The 11809-nt window shown below is 34.5% G+C and overlaps 1 pseudogene; it reads left to right on the forward strand.

Annotated features, from left to right (window-relative positions):
* Positions 1-1173: 1173 nt before the first annotated feature.
* Positions 1174-6716, forward strand: LOC132045983 (uncharacterized; annotated as a pseudogene).
* The last annotated feature ends 5093 nt before the right edge of the window (positions 6717-11809 follow it).

Here is an 11809-nt window from a genome sequence, read left to right on the forward strand (position 1 = left end):
GTGGGGGTGGTTGATCATTTGGTTCGTTATAAGAGGTAGCTAAACAAAAGAACGGGGATTGGGATGCCAATCTCTCATATACTAAATGGGTAATACCCTCATTTGTCCTCACAGCTGCTATTGCCAATTCAAATAAAGGATCGGTTCAAAAAAATAAAAATAAAAAATCAAACTCCTCTTCAACTTACACAATAGACAATTTTCCCCTAATATCCTACACAATGTATATTTTTTCCTTGACATTTTCTATCCATTTTCGTAACACCTTTATATATTTTATGTGATATTTTATTTTTGTACGTAGGTGTTTTGCTAGAATTTTAAAAGCTCATACAAGAAATTTTGACTTTTAATTGTCATCAATGAAATTTTTTCTCAATTGTAATTCATTTAAGTATGCATAGATAATATTTTAAGAGTTTGTCATAAAATCCACCTGCGCTTTTAATAAATACTTTTTATATATTATTTGCACCGAGTATATGTTTTACAAAGTTTTCATTCTCTTTTATTCTCAATTGTGTAGCTACAATTTGAGTTTAGATTGTTATTACAATTGATACGGCCAAATTAGTTTTTAATCTAAATTTTTTTCATTATGCTCATTTTTTTTCATTATTGGACGTCATTAACTTCTACGTTTCGAAAATAATTCTTGTTCAATAAGTAAGCTCATAATTTAGATTAGAAACAAAATAAAAAAAGTTATTCTATTAAAAAAGTAAGAAAACAAAAGTTGTAATGTAAAAGATTAAATAGGTATCTAAAAGCTCAATTAACTTAAAATATTAAGAATATTTATTGGTCAAAATTGAGGAACTTTATTTTTGAAGTCAAATTAAGGTTATCATAAAATTATCACCCATTTATTTAAGTTAAATAAATCCAATCAAAGTAACAAGGTAAAAGCCACAACAAAACAGAACCACGCGTATTTATACTCCATTCTTAAAATCAATATTAAGAACCTGTTTGGATTGGCTTGTTTTAAGTGCTTTTAAGTATTTTTATAATATTTGGATAAATTAAAAAAAAAATACTTTTAAATACTTATTTTTAAGTCAAAAACAATAAAAATAAATCAAAAATCAAATTTAAAATTTTTAAAAGCTTTACTCTAAATGTCAAAAGCCATAATCTCATCCAAACGTGAAAGCCAAATCAATACTTAAATGATATTTGATGCCAAGTGGGCAGAGTAAAGTTGAAAAATCCTACACACCTAAATTGAATGAAGTAATAGAGACAGACAGTAAATTAAAAAGCAAGTGACATTATAGGTAGATTCACATTACTACGGCCAACTCACTAATCTTGATTGATCCACTGTAAGTGCAAAATTTCTCTTGTAACACTCAATTTCTTTGTTTAGAACTTTGATTACTGTCATGTTTGCTTAATTCCTTGTTTCTTTTCGTGTGCTATCATGATAATAAGTTCTCTGGATCTTAATTTTGTATCACTTTCTTGTCGTCTTCTTAAATTTCTGGTGACCTGGAGGATATGGGTATTTTGTATTGATTCAATTTGCTAATTATTGGTTTGGGTTGTTTTTTGTTTTTCAAGAAAGCATTTTATTTTGATTCCCGAAATGCAAAATCTGTATTTTAACTAAAGATTTGGTTTTGAATTTTGATAATATGTCCCTTGATATTTAAATCAAATTGGTGCTCAAATATCAAGCTTAGGTTTCTTGAATTTGATATTCTGCTAAACAGTTGCATGTTAATTATAATAAAGTTGATAACTTTATTTGTCGTTCTCATCGGCCTTGAACTAGCAACACTGAAAATAGCTCTAGTTGAAAAATTCTCTAACAATGCATGTTTTTAGCACCAGCCAATATATTTACATTTCAAACTGGCTCGACTTCCTACTAGTATCGGATAATTGAAAAATAAGTGCACACCAATATATATGCAGGAAGAGTTCTGTGTTCTTGCAAGGCTTGATAAAAGATGGACTTCGCTAGTATGGACAGTGCACAGCTTACTATGGTGGGATCAGGATTTTCTGCTTTGCTTTCAATGCATTTCACGATACAGCTCTTGTCACAACACCTCTTCTATTGGAAAAATCCAAAGGAGCAAAAGGCGATAATCATGATTATAGTTATGGCCCCCTTTATGCCATTGACTCGTTTGTGGGCTTGTTAGATATTCGTGGAAGCAAAGCATTTTTCATGTTTCTAGACTCAGTTAAAGAATGCTATGAGGCTGTGGTAAGTTGCTATATCGTGTCATTAACAGCAAAAAAGGTTTCAGCTTGTTTTCTAGAATTTGATGTTGTTTTATTTGCAGGCAATCGCCAAATTTTTGGCCCTGATGTATAGTTATTTGAATATATCCATCAGCAAAAACATTGTGCCTGATGAAATCAAAGGGAGGAAATTCATCATTCCTTTCCAATGACTCTATTTCAGGTGTGATTATACTTATGCTTCACCTTTTCTCTTAATATATGTGCCAGATAATAATGCATTCATGTATTTATATCTGATAACCATTGTGCTTGGATCTAGTCACTATTTCACTTTCCTCCTTTAGTGAAAGGAAAACTCCATCCCCCAGTATCTTTTATTTTTTGTTTTGAAGCCCATGGGTTCTAGTCGTCTAAGATAGATAATCAAGTTATTTGAGTTATTAGCCTAACGTACTTAATCAAGTTATTTGAGTTATTAGCCTAATGTAACCGATTAATAATTATGACTGCAAATCCTAAAGAAATTATTTATCAGATCCAGTCTAAGTACTGATATGCTGTCTAAGCTTGGAGTTCAAGTACTGATAGCTTATGTAAATTTTCTTATAATGTGGCTGATGTGAGAAATTAGGTTGAAGTTTGTCTTCCTAATTTTGGCAGTTGTTCAATTGAGCTTATGCCTTTCTTACTTTATTTCATTAGAATGATTGATAAATTAGTATTGGTATGGTGAATTGTGATGTGCAACTAATATTCTTTCTGCCAATTGTAGCCTCGTACTGCCCACTTAGATCACCGGACACTGAAACTTATGAAGCATTGGACATGGCAGTTTGTTATCATCCGTCCAGCATGCTCTATCTTGATGATCACGTTACAGATTCTTGGGTTATATCCGAGTTGGCTCAGCTGGACGTTTACCATCATTCTCAATATTTCATTCTCAGTGGCCATGTACTCCTTGGTTGTTTTCTACCATGTTTTTTCAAAGGAACTGCAGCCACACAAACCACTTTCAAAGTTCATCTGCATCAAAGGGATTGTTTTCTTCAGCTTTTGGCAGGTAGAGGTCCAATCCCCACCCCCCCCCCCCCCCCCCACCCGGCCGAAAGAAAATTCCTCACCCATCTCCTGTAATTTTGGTCAGGGTTTGTTTTATATATATTCATTTTATATGACTATGTTGGAAATTCTTCTTTAGAAAGTCGTACTGAATTAGAACAATTGGAAGCAGAAAATCGGAAAAAGAAGGGACAAGACAGGTATTGGAGGAGGTTATCTTTTGATGGCATAATATGAATTTATTAAATATGAAAAGTAGATGGGGTCTAGCAAATTTAGCTGAGAAGCAAATGACACACTAGAATCTTTAGAGCAATTTCTCATATTTTATTTGAAGAAGAGCCGTCAGCTTTTTGCCCTTTTTTTTTTTTTTGGTAAGGTGGCCACCAGTTTTTATGCTTGAAAGTAATGTTATTGAAAACCATCACTTCGTTGCTTAGAGCCATATGTTGTAGGATCGTGAGGGAAAAAATAGGATCATTTGGTATTCGACTACTAAGATTATTCTTCACCTACGCTTCATCAATTCATTTTCGTTGTTGTCTTCTTTTCTTGAATTTGTACCGCTTTTTCTTCTACAACTTTGCTTTCTATTCTTCTTCTTAATTTACTTTTTATTTAATTATTTACATTTAATATGAATGGAGGGTTGTTTGGCTCGTGGGAGCAAAGATGCATTTTGCGTAATGTGCTTTTACAAACTCTCTTGATTTATTGAATTTGAATAAAAAACCGGGGTAAAGAGAGAGAACGGGAGGGAATAAATAGGGTCATTTGGTATTAGACTGCTACGATTATTTGTCGCCCATGCTTCATCAATTCATTGTCGTTGTTGTCTTCTTTTCTTCTTGAATTTGTAACACTTCCTCTTCTGCAACTTCTATGTCTATTTTTCTTTTAAATTTACTTTTTTCTTCTTTTTCTTCGAAGTGAGCCGAGGGTCTTTCGGAAACAGCCATCCTACCTTGGTAGGAGTAAGGTCTGCGTACACTCTACCCTCCCCAGACCCCACGTTGTGGGATTTCACTGGGTTGTTGTTGTTGTTCTTTTTCTTCGGAGTATGTGATTCATTTGCTTCTACTATGAAACGAGGGGTTGTTGGCTCATGGGTGAAGCGATGCACTTTGCAGAAATGTTCACTTTGGACTTATCTTTCTACCTTCTAAGTACAGTAACTGAAGCAATTGAATGATAAACTTGATTACTGCAGATTAATTCCTTTTTACGGTTAATCAACTAAACATTGAAATTTAATTTGATTATTATAGTTATCTTTTAATGGCATTATAAAATTATTTAATGATATTTATTTTGTGTTAAGTTCTACGGTCCTGTCAGTTTGCTTTCTTTGCTTTTCATTTTTAAAAGCGTGATTTGAAAGAAAAGATGAAAATATCTGTAATCTAAAGGGGCAGCATAAGGATATAGCAGCCGTAGTCCCAAGGGCAGGATTGAGTGGTTGAGGTGTAAGAGTAACAAGCTGGAGATTCTAGGTTCGAATCCGCAGTACAAAGTGCAAAGCTTATCTGCTTTCTCAGTTGGGCCGGTACATGCGCTTATGCACTATAGCAGATAGACTGCCCGTTGGATTAATCAAGATGCGGGAAAGCTTACTCAGCTACCTGTCATTTAAAAATATACACATGATCAGCAGCCCACAAGGCCGCGATGATCTTCCAAGGGACGTTGTTAGGATATGCCTGGAAAGAGTTTTTTTGAGAAGGTTATTTTCTTTGTTGTTTGGTATGTTAGGCTTGAAAAAACATTAGTGTTTACTGCAATTCTAGCTGGTATTAAAGATTTGGATTTACCTACAGGAAGTTTATGCGAGATGTTTATGAACAACCAATACTTATCAAGCTTCTTTAGTTCTATTATTTTCATTGCATGTTTGTCGTGTGGGGTTGGATAGGGGACATACATTTGCTTTATTCGCAAGCTTTCTATTACTCATTGTAGTTGTATGTATTGAAACCATATGCAATGGAGCCAAACCCATCAAGGACTTCTCTTACCAGCTATATATCGAAGGACTTTGACTAATTTCAGATTTTGTTTTACCTACGTGGAAGTTTGTGCATTTTTTTATTTGAATGCTTCCTCCAATGCTGTTTCCTCATTCTGTGTCTTTGTGATGTGGGAGTGGGATGGGCAACGGGCATAGAGTTTGCTTATTAGCTGGGAGCACCTTCATTTGGTTTCACCTCATGCCAAACCTTCTACTGCTATCCTCTTTATGCGTGTGCAACCCAGTAATGGAACCAAAACACAACAAGGGACACTGTACCATCTATGTACTTTTAGGTTTATCTGTAGCTTGGGAAAATGTTTTCTATATAGAGGACTTGGTTTCATTATTTCGACAACAAGATGTTGAAATGCCTTGAAGTTTTTGGGTTTATAAGGCACACTGAAGGGTTCTGGGATTGGGCTGTCACATTTTCTCTGTTCAAACAATTGAGAATTAAAGGTCTTTAACATGTCTGCCTCCACCCTCCTCTAAAAGGTTACGTCATTAGGAGTAGATAACTGTTTACTCTTTTACCAGTCATCTCCTCTGAAGTTTGATTGCTGGATACCCATTGTGTGAGGGCGGATCCATTATCCACTGAGTATCAAAATCATGAGCCAGTGGCTCTGGGTATTTCTAGTTTATCAAAAAAAAAAAAAAAGAGTCCTGCTAGCAAGCAAGTCATCAAGTAAACGATACAAAAACTACACCATTAAAAAGTTGAATCCTGTTAACACCCTCTTTACTTCCATGCCATTACTATTAAAGTTCTTTCAACTTCTCGAAAAGGTGGTATTTGTTCTTTATTGTGTTGTTTCGGTAAGGAAGTTTCTCTTTCCGCTTGATGTTTTGCTTGACTGAAATATGTTTTTAGCATCACTTATGCAATAAACTATTCATCTCGGTCTTTGCAGGGGTTGGTGGTTAAAATTCTAGTTGCGTTGGGCGTTATCAAATCTCACCATTTTTGGTTGGATGTGGAGCACCTTCAGGAAGCCATTCAGAATGTTTTAATTTGCGTGGAGATGGTTTTCTTTTCTGTTCTGCAGCAATATGCATACCACGTAGCTCCTTACAGTGGCGATGTCGAAGCAAAGTTGAAACTGAAAAAGGATGACTAAGTTGATGCACAGGACATTGGTGTGGATAGACACTCCTTTCTGTGTGATCTTGCTTTTGACATTTCACTGTAAAGCAACTTTTGACGTGCATTTGGTGGATATTGTTATACTAATAGGCATGCTGCTTCATAATGGCTTTTCAGAAAGTTTTCTGATGTTCTACTTAGGAAGATACATTTGAGGCTGTATCGCACATCCTTATTAGTTTTTTACTTTGTTACTTCCTTTGTCCCTTGTCATTACTAGTTTGGTGTAAGTACCCAAACAGAGTTTCTTTTTTTGTCAAGTGGGCTTCTGGACTATGGTCCTTTATGATATTATTCCAAAGTTCAGCCATAGAGAAAGGGCAGGTTTACCATGTCTTGATCAACAAAAACTTTCATAGAATTGGAAGAAGAAGATTAAAATAACTGTTCCAAATTGAACCCTAAACCTTTGAGATTTAAACAAAAAAGTGAAGAATTAAATGCTCACCTCTCTATTAGAATTTTACATGTATAGCCAATAAAATGTGCAGAGAACAAGTAGAAAATTTGAATTCAGGCAGTCAGTTTGGGAAAGTGTGAAGACTGTTACCCATAAGATTTGTTCATGGTAAATGAGCAAGAGAAAATGTAATCAAAGTGGGAGCAGTAACATTCATGATTGATAATAACTTCAACAATGTGTGCTTCAACATACAAAGCATTGGAAAAGCTTATTTACTGAGATAGACTTACCGGCAAACCAACCATCATGCTCAATATGTCCACTGTATTGTTTCCTTGCTTACGATGGATTTTTACTCAGAACAAAGCTTGCATCATTGTGATTACCGTAGAGGGCACCACATGAGATGTCAGTCAGTGAATGCATGATACACATGTAGGCTTGTAGACCCTAGTGAGCATACTTTGGTAGATATTGAATTACCATATACCGAAACAGAAATTTTCGGTACCGCGGTTTCGATATTGCGATATTTTTTATGCATTCTATTGATTTATAAAAAGAAATACAGAGATACCGTACCGATGTATATAAAATATACAATCCATATATATTATATCATTAATAACGAATATATATAAAATCGTATTAGTATAATAAAACTACATATCACATCTCATTTAATGCCATTTTGTACTAACAGAGGATTAGCTGATGTCGTTAAGACTTTGGAACTTTGACTACCCTATGTTGATTGAATGTCCTTTTTGTGTAGCTGATTAACGAATGGAATTGCTTGTACTTTCTTTTGAATATTTCTACATGTGTAAGATGTAAATATGATATATTTGAAACAAAGAGACATGTCTTGAAAAGTCAAAGTAATAATTCTTTACTATACGAGTATATGTAAGTCAAAATCGAATATGATTACCATTTTACCGTACTGCAAAATACTGAAATCGAACTTAAAGTGAACACACATTAGTGTGAATAGACACTTTCCCTCTGTGATCTTGCATTTACTAGTAACAGTGTGTAATGCATGTTTGTTAGTGTCTACCTGTTGATGCAAATCAGGGAGATAGGAAGTATGCTCCTCTTAAGATTACTAATTTTCGTGTGTGTTAGTGAAGAAGATAGAATTTCTATCATTTTCTCTAACAAACAAGAAGATAGAATTTCTTGTTGTAAAATCAAACTAAAAGAGTAACAATATTAAAGGATGAAAGCAACATAATTAGAGAGATAAAGAGAAACAAGAGAGGAGAGTATTTCTTATTTCCTCCAAAATTAGAGAGATAAAGAGAAACAAGAGAGGAGAGTATTTCTTATTTCCTCCAAGTATCAAGTGTGTACAAGTGTTTTCAAGTGTGCCATCATATCACATTATATACCTCTATTTATACTATTATATAGAGGTAGAGTTACAAAGGATGTCTTAAAGATGACATTTACCAATTGACATCATGGGATAGTTATGGGGGAGATCATGGAGATGTGGGAGTAATAACCACATAATAGTGAGGAAGTAGTGGAGGATTAACTATACATCATGGAGAAGAGTAGTGGGAGTTAATTCTTTAGGAGTTGGACATCCACCATATTAGTCTAATATTTCATAACACTCCCCCTTGGATGTCCATATAGATAATTTGCCTCGTTAAAACCTTATTAGGAAAAACCCATGTGGAAAAATCCTAGTGAAGGAAAAAAGAGTACACATATCTTGTAATACGCATTGCTTGTGCCTCGTTAAAAACCTTGCAAAAACCCTGGGACAAAACCTCGGCTAAGGAAAAAAGAGTACAGCGCGTATTATACTCCCCCTGATTAAAATATCACTAAAGTCTTGGAGACGACGCATCCAAATCTTGTATACCGGCTTCTCAAATGTTGAGGTTGGTAATGCTTTAATGAACACATCCGTCAAATTATCAATCGAGCGTATTTGTTGAACATCTATTCCACCTTTCTGTTGAAGATCATGTTTGGAAAAGAACTTTGACGAAATGTGTTGTATTCTGTCTCCTTTGTTGTATCCTTCTTTCAATTGAGATATGTAAGTTTGTAAGTAGCTATCACCTTGGCAGGACTTGAATAAGTATCAATAGTTGACCGACATGTTGAACGTAATAATGCGGCAGTATCTTCACATGCAAATAAGTAACTTACTTGAAGAACAAACTTTACGTAATAATACAAATAATGTCCTGCATTTTACATAATCAACAAAACCTTGATAATATTTGTTAGGATAAACAAATCTATATCAAATATTTCTTTTGTAGTATATAATCCAATACACCAATTATTTGCATGAGGTCATCTTTATTTATATCTAGCAACGTCACGACCATTGGGGTACTCAATGGAATCACTTTAACCCATATAAAGATTTGCTAAAGCTTTATTTTCGTAAACCTCTATATGCTTCAGAACAAATTAAATTCTACATAGATTTCTTTCATTGTCTATATAGCCATATTGACAACATTAATTATACGCATTCGAAATTTTCATATATTGCCAGACTGATAAGAAACCCCATTGTATCCACCACAGGAGAATACATACATCTCCATATAATAATGTCAGGACTTTTACGGAAAAACCTTTATGCCACAAGGCACAAGCCGTATTTTATATTTACGGTTTTTATTTCTCATTTTACTTTTCGCACAGGAGACCATTTGTACCCCACTGACATTATACCTTGAGGTCCTTGGACTGTAGGTCCAAACATCACTTTTACAAGTGAAATAAAATATACTTGAATTGCGTATTTTATTTGGCCAATCATTATATCTGTCCACATTCTTTGACAGATTTGAATTCAAGATCCTCATCACCATTTATAATGTCGAGCGCTACATTATTTCAAAGATACCGTCGACGGTCATTTGATATCGGTTCCAATACGACATAACTTATCGAGATCTCTTTATTTTTCATCATTTTCAGGTACCTGAACCTAACCAAAGGTTGTATGAAATATTATGTCGTGGTGCTATTTTAAAGCACTTGCCTCATTAATATGACCATCTTGATCATTTGCTCATCTCCTTCTTCAAGGAGTTTTATCTTTGGAACCGATTGGTAGACTCTGTCCTTCAAGGACTTTAATTCAAATTGGAATTGGAGCATTTGCAGCTGGAATGTAATATTCACTTTTGGGTCAGCAAATGTGTCTGGCAATCGGCTTGAATTATCTTTCAAACGAGGATCATGACGATAATTCATTACATATACCTTATTTTCCAACCGCTCATCATTCCTCCCCCTAATGTTAGGAAATCTAACATTTACCTCCCAACCTTATTTGGGGACCCATCTTTGTGCGTTGTGGTGGAACAATTAAATCATATACCGCACATTCAAATTTCTAGACGGGAATTACTTGGTTCCTGACCCTGAACCAACCTCGAGGAGAGAGTCATAACTTGTTGGCTTGATGCTTACAAGTGCTGCTACATATTAAATAACCTATCTCAAACCAAATTTCCTTTTGGGAGATTTGTTCTCATAACCAATTGTTTAGCTATAATTGGAGGCATACAATTTCTGCTAAACCAACTTGGATACAAACCAAATCATAATTTTCATAGTTTGGAACTGTGCTCTTAATTTAATAATTTGAGCAAACAATCTTGCAATAACCAAATCGCAAATTGATACCAAATGCACATGTGACCATAACATAGATGCATCTATTAAAACCATATGATAGTAATCGGTTCACATGGCAGGTGACTGGGCCCACACACACACACACACACACACACACACACACACACACACACACACACATATATATATATATATATATATCACCTTTTATACGTTCCAAAATCGGGGGATACAATCCCAATCTTAGCTAGTAGAATAATCAATTTGTCATCTTGAGAACAGGCAACACAAGAGAATTCTTGAAGAATAATTTATTTCTTCAATATATAACCACATGAATTCTCAATTATTTTCATCACATTTGAACCGGATGGCCAACCGGTCATGCCAACTTCCATAGTATATGATTCCATCATGCTTGTATTTATGTAGTACAAATTCGGAGGAAAAACGAGCAACGTTACACATACATTTTGTTTACCCGCTATAGTTGTAGTAATATGAAGATATTAAACCTTCCCATAATTCATATTTGGCCAATGCCTTTGAAACTTGAAAAATTTCTTTTGAGACTTACTACAACACCAATATTATGAACAATTTCATTCCTTCGGGTAGTAACAAATTAGCTTTTTTAGAGCTTCCAATTAATTATGTACTACCACATATTTCATATTACCATCCATATGGTGAACATCTCCTTTTAGGGAGTAATTGTCATTATGGTCATGGTCAAAACCTTTATATGCAAGATTTATTTCTTGCTATTACCCTATGACAATTCAAGATGGGGCATACCACAATATTTATGACATACCAAAAAAAACGTGACCAATGATCGTTTATGCCAATATAAAAATTTCTTTATTTTCTCAAACCTCCTGTAGAGGCCAGTTGTGGTATTTTATCCAACCATACATGAGCACGTCTTTATTCATAATGTATTCACATTTCACTTTCAAAATGGGCGAGCATTCACGATGCTCATCACAAGTCACAATATTCTATTCAAGGAATGGACTATAGTCATATACACGTGCTTCATAAATTTTCATTATAAGCTCATTGTCTTTATCATGTTCATAGACCCACCTCGACATCACTTTGAAATTGGATCCTTTGCTTTGATGGAGGATTTATAAATTTTCATCAAGTTAGGTCGCACGACAACCGTGTACCCAATGACCTTTCTTACCATATTGATGACAAAAATTACCTTCACCTTTATTAGGACCATTTTGAGAACCCATAATGTTCTTCCTTTTATAATTATCGCAATGATGATTATTATTATTATCGTCCATTGGCACGCCCACATTCATTCACATATTTAACCATTTGTCTTCTTTCAGAC

This window comes from Lycium ferocissimum, chromosome 2 (genome assembly GCF_029784015.1).
Source record: "Lycium ferocissimum isolate CSIRO_LF1 chromosome 2, AGI_CSIRO_Lferr_CH_V1, whole genome shotgun sequence".
Lineage (NCBI taxonomy): Eukaryota > Viridiplantae > Streptophyta > Magnoliopsida > Solanales > Solanaceae > Lycium > Lycium ferocissimum.